Source organism: Panthera uncia, chromosome B4, assembly GCF_023721935.1.
Source record: "Panthera uncia isolate 11264 chromosome B4, Puncia_PCG_1.0, whole genome shotgun sequence".
NCBI lineage: Eukaryota > Metazoa > Chordata > Mammalia > Carnivora > Felidae > Panthera > Panthera uncia.
The window spans coordinates 60,039,729-60,052,736 of NC_064809.1; the positions used below are offsets into that span (position 1 = coordinate 60,039,729).

General features: G+C 39.8%; 1 protein-coding gene and 1 long non-coding RNA gene across 8 annotated transcripts in view; one reads left to right on the forward strand and one right to left on the reverse strand.

Annotated features, from left to right (window-relative positions):
• Positions 1–13,008, forward strand: part of CCDC91 (coiled-coil domain containing 91) — a 357,464-nt gene that overhangs the window by 317,983 nt on the left and 26,473 nt on the right. The gene's annotated exons all lie outside the window — the stretch shown is intronic.
• Positions 3,854–13,008, reverse strand: part of LOC125918915 (uncharacterized) — a 25,993-nt gene continuing 16,838 nt past the window's right edge. The window contains exons 2-3 of the long non-coding RNA XR_007456615.1: positions 6,864–6,945; positions 3,854–4,668 (exon numbers count right to left, since the gene is read on the reverse strand). This is a non-coding gene — a long non-coding RNA (uncharacterized LOC125918915). The remainder of the gene's footprint in view (positions 4,669–6,863; positions 6,946–13,008) is intronic.

Genomic DNA, 13,008 nt, shown 5'->3' on the forward strand with positions numbered 1-13,008 from the left:
GTTTTGAAATAGACTATAAATTTTAAAATTAGATTCTGGCTTAAAAAGTACCCACTGAAATAATTGATGACATTTGAATGTTTCTTAAGAATAAGGAAGGATATATATATTACCATAAGACATGGTGCTGAAACTGTCACTTCAGCAATCTTTAATTGATGAGTTCCATTATGTGTTCAGTATAGCACAATCCATGATATAAATAAATCCCTTGCAACGAGCATCCTTAGACTGTACAAAATGTAGAATTGCTAACTAGTAGGTTGAGAAAAGAGGGCATATAACTGAGAGGAAAGAATAATCAAAGACCACCCTGAATTAGTTGCTTCTTTACCACCAGGGGGGGTAAAGTATTTCCTAGGAAGATGAATAAATTATGTAATCACTAAATATTTCCATGCCTTCTATAAGTTAGGTGGGTTTTTTTTTAGGAAGATTTTGAACTAATTATTTATTGAACTATATGCATGGAAATGTTTATGTCACTTAGAAGATTCTTATGCATGTATTTCACTCATCATATGTAGATCAAGAAAAAATGCCCTGTGGGGCAGGTAATGGACTTCAGTGAAGGTTAGCAGAACAGCTTCACTAAGGCTATAAATTAACCTGCCATTTTAGTTTTGGAAGCTTGCTGCAGAATGACCAACTGGTCATGGTGCGGTAGAATACCCTAAACTGTACGCACTACAGTCGGTAAAGGCTGCTTCAGTAGCACTGAAGATAGGAACTGTTGCCCATTTTGGTATCCATTAATGGACTTCTTTTCCCCTGTTTTTTCACAAAAAAACTGGAATTGGGCATAATTATTCTGTAAGAACAAGGAAATCTTTGACCTTCTTAACTACCCACTTAAGTTTTCCAAACTTTTCTGCTCAAAGAACTCTTACCGTTTGCCCTTAGAATAGTTTGCTCTGAAGTGCAGACAAATGAGTGGAGCGCCAAATTTTGTACACCAAGTGATGGGAAAGTATATTATTTCTGTGCCCTGCACTGAAATGCCATCTTAATGGCTTGTTCATAGTGCAGCCCCGCTGACAGAGGCATGATACTCCATGGCCTTGAAAGATTTATTCTGGGAAGTGAACGCTAAAGCAACTCAGAGATTGCCATTCTGTCTTCCCACAGTGAAAAATGAAGCGGATCAAAGCATCTGTAAAGCAAAACCAAAGTGATTATTCATTTCTTTCCTTGTTTAAGAAACATGCACTTTCACTGCTGCTACACCCCTCTCCTCTGACCCTGGATGCCAGTAATTGCAGATTCAGATTGACCACACAGAGTCTGACCCGTAGCTATACCCAAAGAGCAACCACATCCAAGACACAGAAGGAAAGCCAAAAATAATGAAAGCCTCTGTATCTGAAAAGATTCTTATTTAAGATCTCAGGTAAGCCTATAGAATTGTGGACTCAGGCAATCAGACATCAATCAGACATTCAGTTTCTTTTCACTTGGCTTGTATTTCTTGAAGCCCTACCAAGAAGTGCTCCAACAGAGAGCAAACAGAGATGACTGCTTAAACAGCACCTTTGCTCCACAGAATTTTCTTTTAGGTAAACAGTCCTCATAGACTTCACTGTGTGGGGATATGTATTAGGGCTAAAACCAAAAGCCAAGTCAATGATAAAACGTATTTCTGAAAGCAGAGAGAAGTCACTAAATCTTATTTGCACTTACTATAATTAAATATCAATTAGATTAGATAATTTATGCAGATTTCAGATATAGCTGGTGTATATAGAGTTTTTTTTGGTTACAAGCAATAGACCTGGATCAGGTTAACTTTAGGAAAAGGGATTTTGTTGAAAGGTTATCAGAGGCTTATGGAATTGATGGAAGGCTGTACACCAGACATTGGCATGGCAAGATAAATAAATCACCTTTGGAAATTCAGAGGCAACAGTGTTAACAATGGTGTTACAGTGAAAAATAAACTGGTTAGGGTAGCATTACCATGAATGGACAAAATTTACCATTTTCTGTGTTGTTTCTCCACTTGGTATATAAATTCCAGAGAAGGAGAATCTGACTGGGTTGGTTTGGGTTACATGCCTGCCCTTTGGCTAGGGGAGGGCAAGACACCTAATTACAGTCCACCGTACTAAATCCAAGGGGTAAGAATTAAATCCCCAAATGGAGTTCAAGTTGCCATTAAGAGGGAGAACTAAGATGCCAGAAGCCAAAAAGCAACAGATGTTCAATATAACTATCAGTTATTCAGTGTGCATAGTTTACCAGTCACTGTTTCATATGCATTATCTTATTTAATCCTTAAAACAGGCCTCATAGTAAGTTACGATTTTACACGTAAGAAAACTTAGGCTTTTGCAGCCACTCTGGAAAACGGTGTGGAGGTTCCTCAAAAAATTAAAAATAGATCCTACCCTATAACCCAGCAATAGCACTGCTAGGAATTTACCCAAGGAATATAGGAGTGCTGATGCATAGGGGCACTTGTACCCCAATGTTTATAGCAGCACTTTCAACAATAGCCAAATTATGGAAAGAGCCTAAATGTCCATCACCTGATGAATGGATAAAGAAGTTGTGGTTTATATATACAATGGAATACTACTTGGCAATGAGAAAGAATGAAATATGGCCTTTGTAGCAACGTGGATGGAACTGGAGAGTGTTATGCTAAGTAAAATAAGTCAGGCAGAGAAAGACAGACACCATATGTTTTCACTCTTATGTGGATCCTGAGAAACTTAACGGAAGACCATGGGGGAGGGGAGGGGGGGAATTACAGAGAGGGAAGGAGGCAAACCATGAGAAACTGTTGAAAACTGAGAATAAACTGAGGGTTGATGGAGGGTGGGAGGTAGGGGAAAGTGGGTGATGGGCATTGAGGAGGGCATCTGTTGGGATGAGCGCTGGGTGTTGTATGGAAACCAATTTGACAATAAATTTCATATTAGAAAAAAAGAAAGAAAAAGAAAGAAAGAAAGAAAGAAGAAAGAAAAAGAAAGAAAGAAAAGAAAAGAAAGAAAAGAAAGAAAAAGAAAACTTAAGCTTTGAGAAAGGTTAGGTAACTTACCCAAGGTCATACCACTAGAAAATGGCAGAATTTGGGACTCCAGAGGGAACAATCCTAACAACTAGACTCCATGCTCCCTCTTGACAGACTTGTGATTATCATTGGTGGCAGTATATCCTGAGCGTGTTTCTCAGGGCTAAAATACAAAACAATTTTATTTTAAATGCTATGTGTAGATATATTAAATCTACCAGTAGTACTATACAATGTATAAATTTTTATTTGAATCAAGCTTTGGGAATAAATGTTATGTAAATTCAGAAGTGTAAATTTGAAAATGATTTTTTTTCTCTGATGTGAATTCAGGCTTTAGTTTCTTAATATAATGAAGGGTTCAGTTTCATAATACAATGAATTTAGCAGTAAATGACAGTTGTGAGCCTGCAAATCAAGCTTTATACATATGCTTGCTACCTCTTGGTTTGTAGGGATGTGATTAATTGAGATAAGTTCCAGTAGTGACTGCCATCTGGACCAGAAAAAGTTGCATGAAATAAAATGAACTACTATACACATTTTTACTGGTAGCATTCTTTTCAATCTTTGGCAAGTTAGTTTCCTTCACAGAGCTCAATTTCCCCATCTGTAGTAAAGAGATACTAATATTCCCCATAATCCCAAGAATGTAATGAGATAATGAATGTAATATACTTCATGACCTCTAAACCAGGGTTTCTCAGCGTTGGCTCTATTGACCTTTTAAGCCAAATAATTCTTTATTGTGGGAGGCTGGATAGTCATTGTTGGTTGGATGATTAACATCATTCCTGGCCTCTACTGGTCATAGATGACCAGTAGCACCCATCCCCTACTGACAAACAACTGACTCCAAAATCACTATCAATTTTCTCAATGACACTATTCTGTTTATCAAAGTAAGTATCCTAAATTATAAAGATATTTTTCCAAGGGACTCAGAAACTATTTTGAATGTTTTTTAGTTGTCTTCCTACCCTCCCACAACTTTTCTGAATTCCTTTTTAGGAAAAGGAAAGTGCTTCCCATTGAAAAGGAATGCTCTTTCTGGCCTCTTACAGCTCTAGGAGTTAATGTCTTTATGCCATATCCACATCTAATAATCAGCTGATACTAGTACAGCCTTACCAGTTTGTCTTAAGGCAGATGCCCCCACAAAAGAAACTCTGAGATTGAGATTTATGTGCAGGAAATTTATCAGGGAATACCCTTAGGATCAGTACCTATGTGGGGAGAAGGAAATAGGATTGAGCAAAGGGAGGAGTAGCAAGATAGTTGTACAAGGGCTTCAGCTAATTCTGTGGAGCCTCAGAGCTGGGGTGGCCCTTCAGAGTTGGATCAGATCACCTTGAGGCCAGGGGTCTGAACTTTGTACTCCCACAGCAACCAGTCATTGAATGCAGGAGTCTCTCAGAGAGAGGGCATGACCTTGGCCAAGGTCTCAATTCCCTGAGAGGGATTCTGCTAAAACCCACCAGTCACCAACAATCTCGGCAACTAGGGGAATTGGTATGTTCATCTTGAAAGTAGATTCTTGGTAGTGCACTACAATTCATCTTTTGCACCAATCAAATCCACTTCCATTATTTAAGTTCTTGAAACAGTTCCTTGAGGATCGTTTGGTCTTTGGTCTTCTTCTGTGGGGAAACCTACAAAAGGAAAGTTGGTGAGATGAGCTAGTAACTCTTGCTTTAGCTGATCTCAAGGCCACAACTAATTCTTATCTCCCTCCTCTACTCTTTGTTCTAGATTCCTCTTACTCTTGGCTGAACTCTGCTGTTTCAGGGGCTTAATGATGAAATAACCCCAACCGCATCTGTAAGACCTCTAAGATTCTGTTGCCATGTGTTTCTCATGCTATAGCTGTTAAACTTGTCTGTTTACAGTAAAAATAGGCAAAGGAGTTCTAAGAGATGCCCAACTGGATCACCAGGATGTCATTGTGTAATTGTGTAACAGGCCTTGTCTCCTCTTTTGTTTGTTTGCTTATTTGTTGCCCCTGTCTTTTTTGATCAGGATCAATTACCTCTGCCTTCTTTCCTTGCCTACTGTTCTTGGCATGAGGAGCCCAAAGTGGCCAGTTAGCAATAATAGCTTAAAGTTTAATGAGACTTATTTTGTGTCCTTTGGTGGAATATCATCACCCTTCTAGGAATCAGTACCTCTAAAGCCTAGGGTCTGCAGGAGTGAGAAGCACAGATTCTCCAATTCAGTTATTAAGAATATGATGATAAATAGGGCCACTCTTACTGCTACCTCTTAGTTCCTGGACCCATGAATTCTACTTTTTGGAAACACAGCTCCTTATAATGGTTGTTGACTTAAAGCGTATTCTGTATCCTAGAGAATGAATTATAGGATATCATCTCCAAGGAGCCCTAGCTGCACCTTTAATAGATCATTCCCTCATTCTGTCAGGCCAGCAGGTTTTGGATGGTGTAGTCTGTGATAGCACTTCTACTGTCTGCCATAGCAATTACGGCATTTCTGCTTCATGTTATATGGACCATTGCTCTCTGTATTTTTCCAAGAGCCCTCATAACAGCGTCTTAGCATCATCTCATGTGATTTTGCTAGGGTATTAAATCCTATGAGAGAATGTTTCCATATCAATAATCTCCGTTATCTAAACTCAGTCTATCTCCTCTTGATTGAGGACTCTCTCATATATAGTGTCCTGTGCCCTGCTGGTATTTGCTTGACTAGGTCCTACGGTTCCTTTGAGCGATAGTCCCTTTCTTCTCTTAGCAGCCACAGCACTTCCTAGGCTGGTTTATGATGTAATACTCAATTCATGACCTTGGTGTGGGGCCCACGTCTTGAATAGGTAGGTATAAATCTTAGTGGTGGGATGTGAGTGGGGGTGGTGGAGGCATATGTGTCATCTTGCAAGGTGGAAGGCTATTTATTGTTTTCAAGCAGCAAGGGGCTGCTATTCTCTAGACAGAAGTGTTACATACATCACAGTTTAGTAGATCTTAGTTCTGGATGATGACATGAGTGACCTAGTTTATGTTTTTAATATAATTGTTTTATTAAGTTCTCTTTTAAAAACTAGTTTGTATAGGGGCACCTGGGTGACTCGGTTGGGTTAGCATCTGATTGCTGGTTTTGGCTCAGGTCATGATCTCACGGTTTGTGAGGTCAAGCCCTGAGTTGGGCTCCATGCCTTGGAATTCTTTCTCCCTCTCTCTCTGCCCCTCTCCTGCTTGTGCACGCGCATGCACACTCTCTTTCTCTGTCTCTCTCTCTCAAAATAAATATACTTTAAAAAAATAGTATGCATAGATTATCAGTATGTAATTAAAGATGCATAATATTTAAAGATATACCATGTATAAAAAGATATGTGTGATAGCTAGCTAGATACCATCCAAATAAAAACATTTGGATTACTTTTCAAGGCTGATAATGAAGATAAGAAAGGGAGAAAAGGAATGCTCTAAAGCACAAAATTACAGAATTTCTATTGCTTGTAATATGAATATAGTATTTTTTAGGTTTCAAGGCTACTTCTAGCACAAAATGTTTGGTGAAGGAGTATTATTTTCACTTAGAAGTAAATTCTGTGTCTTTTTTTAAATGTTTGTTTATTTTTAAGAGGGAGAGGGACAGAGAGGGAGACCCAGAATCTGAAGTAAGCTCCAGGCTCTGAGCTGTCAGCACAGAGCCTGATGAAGGACCCAAACTTGTGAACCACAAGGTCATAACCTGAGCCGAAGTCAGATGCTCAACCGACTGAGCCACCCAGGCACCCAAATCTGTATGTCTTGATCCAAGAACTCTTCTCACATTTCTAGACCGCTAATAATTTTGAAAGGTCTAGCAGTGTATCAGTACTTACTCTTGCACTCTTCTGAGAGTATGGTTATACCAGCAGGGAGAGGTACCAGTGTTGAAGGGAGGGTGGCCACCAGAGGTTGAATCTTGAAATTGAAAAGGGTGGAGAAGTTGGTTTTTAGATAAGAAATGGAAATCAGAAATAGTTTTCCTGAAAGTCTTTTACAGTCCCTATCTAACTTGCTAATTCTTTTCACATAATTACACTTTGAAAAATAGGTGGATAATGATTTGTTTCCTAAGTTAATTTGTCATTTGTTTTTGACACCTCTGTTGTATACTTAATCCTTTGGATAATATAAATATGAGATAATCATTTTTCCCTAGAAGAACACAGTATCTAACCTTCCTTCCTGTGAAGTATACCTGAGGACATGGGATTAGACTTGCCATGTCTAAAGTAGGTTTCTTGATTTCCACCACCTGTCTCCTGCCAGATTTGCTCCTTCTGAAGCCTTTCTTATCTCAATATCATAGCAGTCACTCAAACCATAATCCTGAAAGTCATTCTCTTTCCACAACTTACATGGTCTTCCAACAAAGCTGACGAATATACTCTAGAATAATACCGAACCCATCAACTCATCACTATCTTCCCATTGCATCCTCTCTAGACCAAGCCAGCATCATCTTTCAGAGGGTCAAATATGCCTCCAGAATATCTTCTGAGTATATAATTTTATCACCATCTCCACTCCTGTGTCATAAGACCAAGACACCATCATCTTAACCAAGACTACTTGCTACCAGTTTTGTGCCCACTGACCCTGCTACAATACATTTTTCATGCAGCATTTTTGAAGCATAAATCTGATCATGTCATTGCCAAACTTGAAATCTTCCAAAGGTCTGCCAAATGTTACCTTTTCAAAATGTCCACCCCTGACCATCTTAGCTAAAATTACTCCATACTTTTCTCCTTCCAGCTACCATGCTCTACCACCGATGCTTTTTTTCTTCCTAGCACTTAACCAGTGACTGAAATTATTTTATTTACTGTTTTAGATAGTTGCTTTCTATTTCTCTCTAAGAATGGCATGTTTTAGAGAGGTTCCGGAAGATGGCGGCGTAGGAGGACGCTGGGCTCACCGCGCGTCCTGCTGATCACTTAGATTCCACCTACACCTGCCTAAAGAACCCAGAAAACCGCCAGAGGATTAGCAGAACGGAGTCTCCGGAGCCAAGCGCAGACGAGAGGCCCACGGAAGAGGGGCCCCTCCTGAAGTGGATCACCTAAGGAGAAGCGAGCTAAGCCCGCCCCTCCAGCCCCCGTGCACCTTGCCTACCCACCCCAGCTAATACGCCAGATCCCCAGCAACACAAGCCTGGCAGTGTGCAAGTAGCCCAGATGGGCCACGCCACCCCACAGTGAATCCCGCCCCTAGGAGAGGGGAAGAGAAGGCACACACCACTCTGACTGTGGCCCCAGCGGTGGGCTGGGGGCAGACATCAGGTCGGACTGCGGCCCCGCCCACCAACTCCAGTTATACACCACAGCACGGGGGAAGTGCCCTGCAGGTCCTCACCACTCCAAGGACTATCCAAAATGACCAAACGGAAGAATTCCCCTCAGAAGAATCTCCAGGAAATAACAACAGCTAATGAACTGATCAAAAAGGATTTAAATAATATAACAGAAAGTGAATTTAGAATAATAGTCATAAAATTAATCGCTGGGCTTGAAAACAGTATACAGGACAGCAGAGAATCTCTTGCCACAGAGATCAAGGGACTAAGGAACAGTCACGAGGAGCTGAAAAACGCTTTAAACGAAATGCGAAACAAAATGGAAACCACGACAGCTCGGCTTGAAGAGGCAGAGGAGAGAATAGGTGAACTAGAAGATAAAGTTATGGAGAAAGAGGAAGCTGAAAGAAAGAGAGATAAAAAAATCCAGGAGTATGAGGGGAAAATTAGAGAACTAAGTGATACACTAAAAAGAAATAATATATGCATAATTGGTATCCCAGAGGAGGAAGAGAGAGGGAAAGGTGCTGAAGGGGTACTTGAAGAAATTATAGCTGAGAACTTCCCTGAACTGGGGAAGGAAAAAGGCATTGAAATCCAAGAGGCACAGAGAACTCCCTTCAGACGTAACTTGAATCGATCTTCTGCACGACATATCATAGTGAAACTGGCAAAATACAAGGATAAAGAGAAAATTCTGAAAGCAGCAAGGGATAAACGTGCCCTCACATCTAAAGGGAGACCTATAAGACTCGTGACTGATCTCTCCTTTGAAACTTGGCAGGCCAGAAAGGCTTGGCACGATATCTACAGTGTGCTAAACAGAAAAAATATGCAGCCGAGAATCCTTTATCCAGCAAGTCTGTCATTTAGAATAGAAGGAGAGATAAAGGTCTTCCCAAACAAACAAAAACTGAAGGAATTTGTCACCACGAAACCAGCCCTACAAGAGATCCTAAGGGGGATCCTGTGAGACAAAGTACCAGAGACATCGCTACAAGCATAAAACATACAGACATCACAATGACTCTAAACCCGTATCTTTCTATAATAACTCTGAATGTAAATGGATTAAATGCACCAACCAAAAGACATAGGGTATCATAATGGATAAAAAAACAAGACCCATGTATTTGCTGTCTACAAGAGACTCATTTTAGATCTGAGGACACCTTTAGATTGAGAGTGAGGGGATGGAGAACTATTTATCATGCTACTGGAAGCCAAAAGAAAGCTGGAGTAGCCATACTTATATCAGACAAACTAGACTTTAAATTAAAGGCTGTAACAAGAGATGAAGAAGGGCATTATATAATAATCACAGGGTCTATCCATCAGGAAGAGCTAACTATTATAAATGTCTATGCGCCAAATACCGGAGCCCCCAGATATATAAAACAATTACTCATAAACATAAGCAACCTTATTGATAAGAATGTGGTCATTGCAGGGGACTTTAACACCCCACTTACAGAAATGGATAGATCATCTAGACACACGGTCAATAAAGAAACAAGGGCCCTGAATGATACATTGGATCAGATGGACTTGACAGATATATTTAGAACTCTGCATCCCAAAGCAACAGAATATACTTTCTTCTCGAGTGCACATGGAACATTCTCCAAGATAGATCATATACTGGGTCTCAAAACAGCCCTTCATAAGTATACAAGAATTGAAATTATACCATGCATACTTTCAGACCACAATGCTATGAAGCTTGAAATCAACCACAGGAAAAAGTCTGGAAAACCTCCAAAAGCATGGAGGTTAAAGAACACCCTACTAACGAATGAGTGGGTCAACCAGGCAATTAGAGAAGAAATTAAAAAATATATGGAAACAAACGAAAATGAAAATACAACAATCCAAACGCTTTGGGACGCAGCGAAGGCAGTCCTGAGAGGAAAATACATTGCAATCCAGGCCTATCTCAAGAAACAAGAAAAATCCCAAATACAAAATCTAACAGCACACCTAAAGGAAATAGAAGCAGAACAACAAAGGCAGCCTAAACCCAGCAGAAGAAGAGAAATAATAAAGATCAGAGCAGAAATAAACAATATAGAATCTAAAAAAACTGTAGAGCAGATCAACGAAACCAAGAGTTGGTTTTTTGAAAAAATAAACAAAATTGACAAACCTCTAGCCAGGCTTCTCAAAAAGAAAAGGGAGGTGACCCAAATAGATAAAATCATGAATGAAAATGGAATTATTACAACCAATCCCTCAGAGATACAAACAATTATCAGGGAATACTATGAAAAATTATATGCCAACAAATTGGACAACCTGGAAGAAATGGACAAATTCCTAAACACCCACTCTCTTCCAAAACTCAATCAGGAGGAAATAGAAAGCTTGAACAGACCCATAACCAGCGAAGAAATTGAATCGGTTATCAAAAATCTCCCAACAAATAAGAGTCCAGGACCAGATGGCTTCCCAGGGGAGTTCTACCAGACATTTAAAGCAGAGATAATACCTATCCTTCTCAAGCTATTCCAAGAAATAGAAAGGGAAGGAAAACTTCCAGACTCATTCTATGAAGCCAGTATTACTTTGATTCCTAAACCAGACAGAGACCCAGTAAAAAAAGAGAACTACAGGCCAATATCCCTGATGAATATGGATGCAAAAATTCTTAATAAGATACTAGCAAATCGAATTCAACAGCATATAAAAAGAATTATTCACCATGATCAAGTGGGATTCATTCCTGGGATGCAGGGCTGGTTCAACATTCGCAAATCGATCAACGTGATACATCACATTAACAAAAAAAAAGAGAAGAACCATATGATCCTGTCAATCGATGCAGAAAAGGCCTTTGACAAAATCCAGCAGCCTTTCTTAATAAAAACCCTTGAGAAAGTCGGGATAGAAGGAACATACTTAAAGATCATAAAGGCCATTTATGAAAAGCCCACAGCTAACATCATCCTCAATGGGGAAAAACTGAGAGCTTTTTCCCTGAGATCAGGAACACGACAGGGATGCCCACTCTCACCGCTGTTGTTTAATATAGTGCTGGAAGTTCTAGCATCAGCAATCAGACAACAAAAGGAAATCAAAGGCATCAAAATTGGCAAAGATGAAGTCAAGCTTTCGCTTTTTGCAGATGACATGATATTATACATGGAAAATCCGATAGACTCCACCAAAAGTCTGCTAGAACTGATACATGAATTCAGCCAAGTTGCAGGATACAAAATCAATGTACAGAAATCAGTTGCATTCTTATACACTAACAATGAAGCAACAGAAAGACAAATGAAGAAACTGATCCCATTCACAATTGCACCAAGAAGCATAAAATACCTAGGAATAAATCTAACCAAAGATGTAAAAGATCTGTATGCTGAAAACTATAGAAAGCTTATGCAGGTAATTGAAGAAGATATAAAGAAATGGAAAGACATTCCCTGCTCATGGATTGGAAGAATAAATATTGTCAAAATGTCAATACTACCCAAAGCTATCTACACATTCAATGCAATCCCAATCAAAATTGCACCAGCATTCTTCTCAAAACTAGAACAAGCAATCCTAAAATTCATATGGAACCACAAAAGGCCCCGAATAGCCAAAGTAATTTTGAAGAAGAAGACCAAAGCAGGAGGCATCACAATCCCAGACTTTAGCCTCTACTACAAAGCTGTCATCATCAAGACAGCATGGTATTGGCATAAAAACAGACACATAGACCAATGGAATAGAATAGAAACCCCAGAACTAGACCCACAAACGTATGGCCAACTCATCTTTGACAAAGCAGGAAAGAACATCCAATGGAAAAAAGACAGTCTCTTTAACAAATGGTGCTGGGAGAACTGGACAGCAACATGCAGAAGGTTGAAACTAGACCACTTTCTCACACCATTCACAAAAATAAACTCAAAATGGATAAAGGACCTGAATGTGAGACAGGAAACCATCAAAACCTTAGAGGAGAAAGCAGGAAAAGACCTCTCTGACCTCAGCCGTAGCAGTCTCTTACTCGGCACATCCCCAAAGGCAAAGGAATTAAAAGCAAAAGTGAATTACTGGGACCTTATGAAGACAAAAAGCTTCTGCACAGCAAAGGAAACAACCAACAAAACTAAAAGGCAACCAATGGAATGGGAAAAGATATTTGCAAATGACACATCAGACAAAGGGCTAGTATCTAAAATCTATAAAGAGCTCACCAAACTCCACACCCGAAAAACAAATAACCCAGTGAAGAAATGGGCAGAAAACATGAATAGACACTTCTCTAAAGAAGACATCCGGATGGCCAACAGGCACCATGAAAAGATGTTCAACGTCGCTCCTTATCAGGGAAATACAAATCAAAACCATACTCAGATACCACCTCACGCCAGTCAGAGTGGCCAAAATGAAGAAATCAGGAGACTATAGATGCTGGAGAGGATGTGGAGAAACAGGAACCCTCTTGCACTGTTGGTGGGAATGCAAATTGGTGCAGCCGCTCTGGAAAGCAGTGTGGAGGTTCCTCAGAAAATTAAAAATAGACCTACCCTATGACCCAGCAATAGCACTGCTAGGAATTTACCCAAGGGATACAGGAGTACTGATGCATAGGGGCACTTGTACCCCAATGTTTATAGCAGCACTCTCAACAATAGCCAAATTATGGAAAGAGCCTAAATGTCCATCAACTGATGAATGGATAA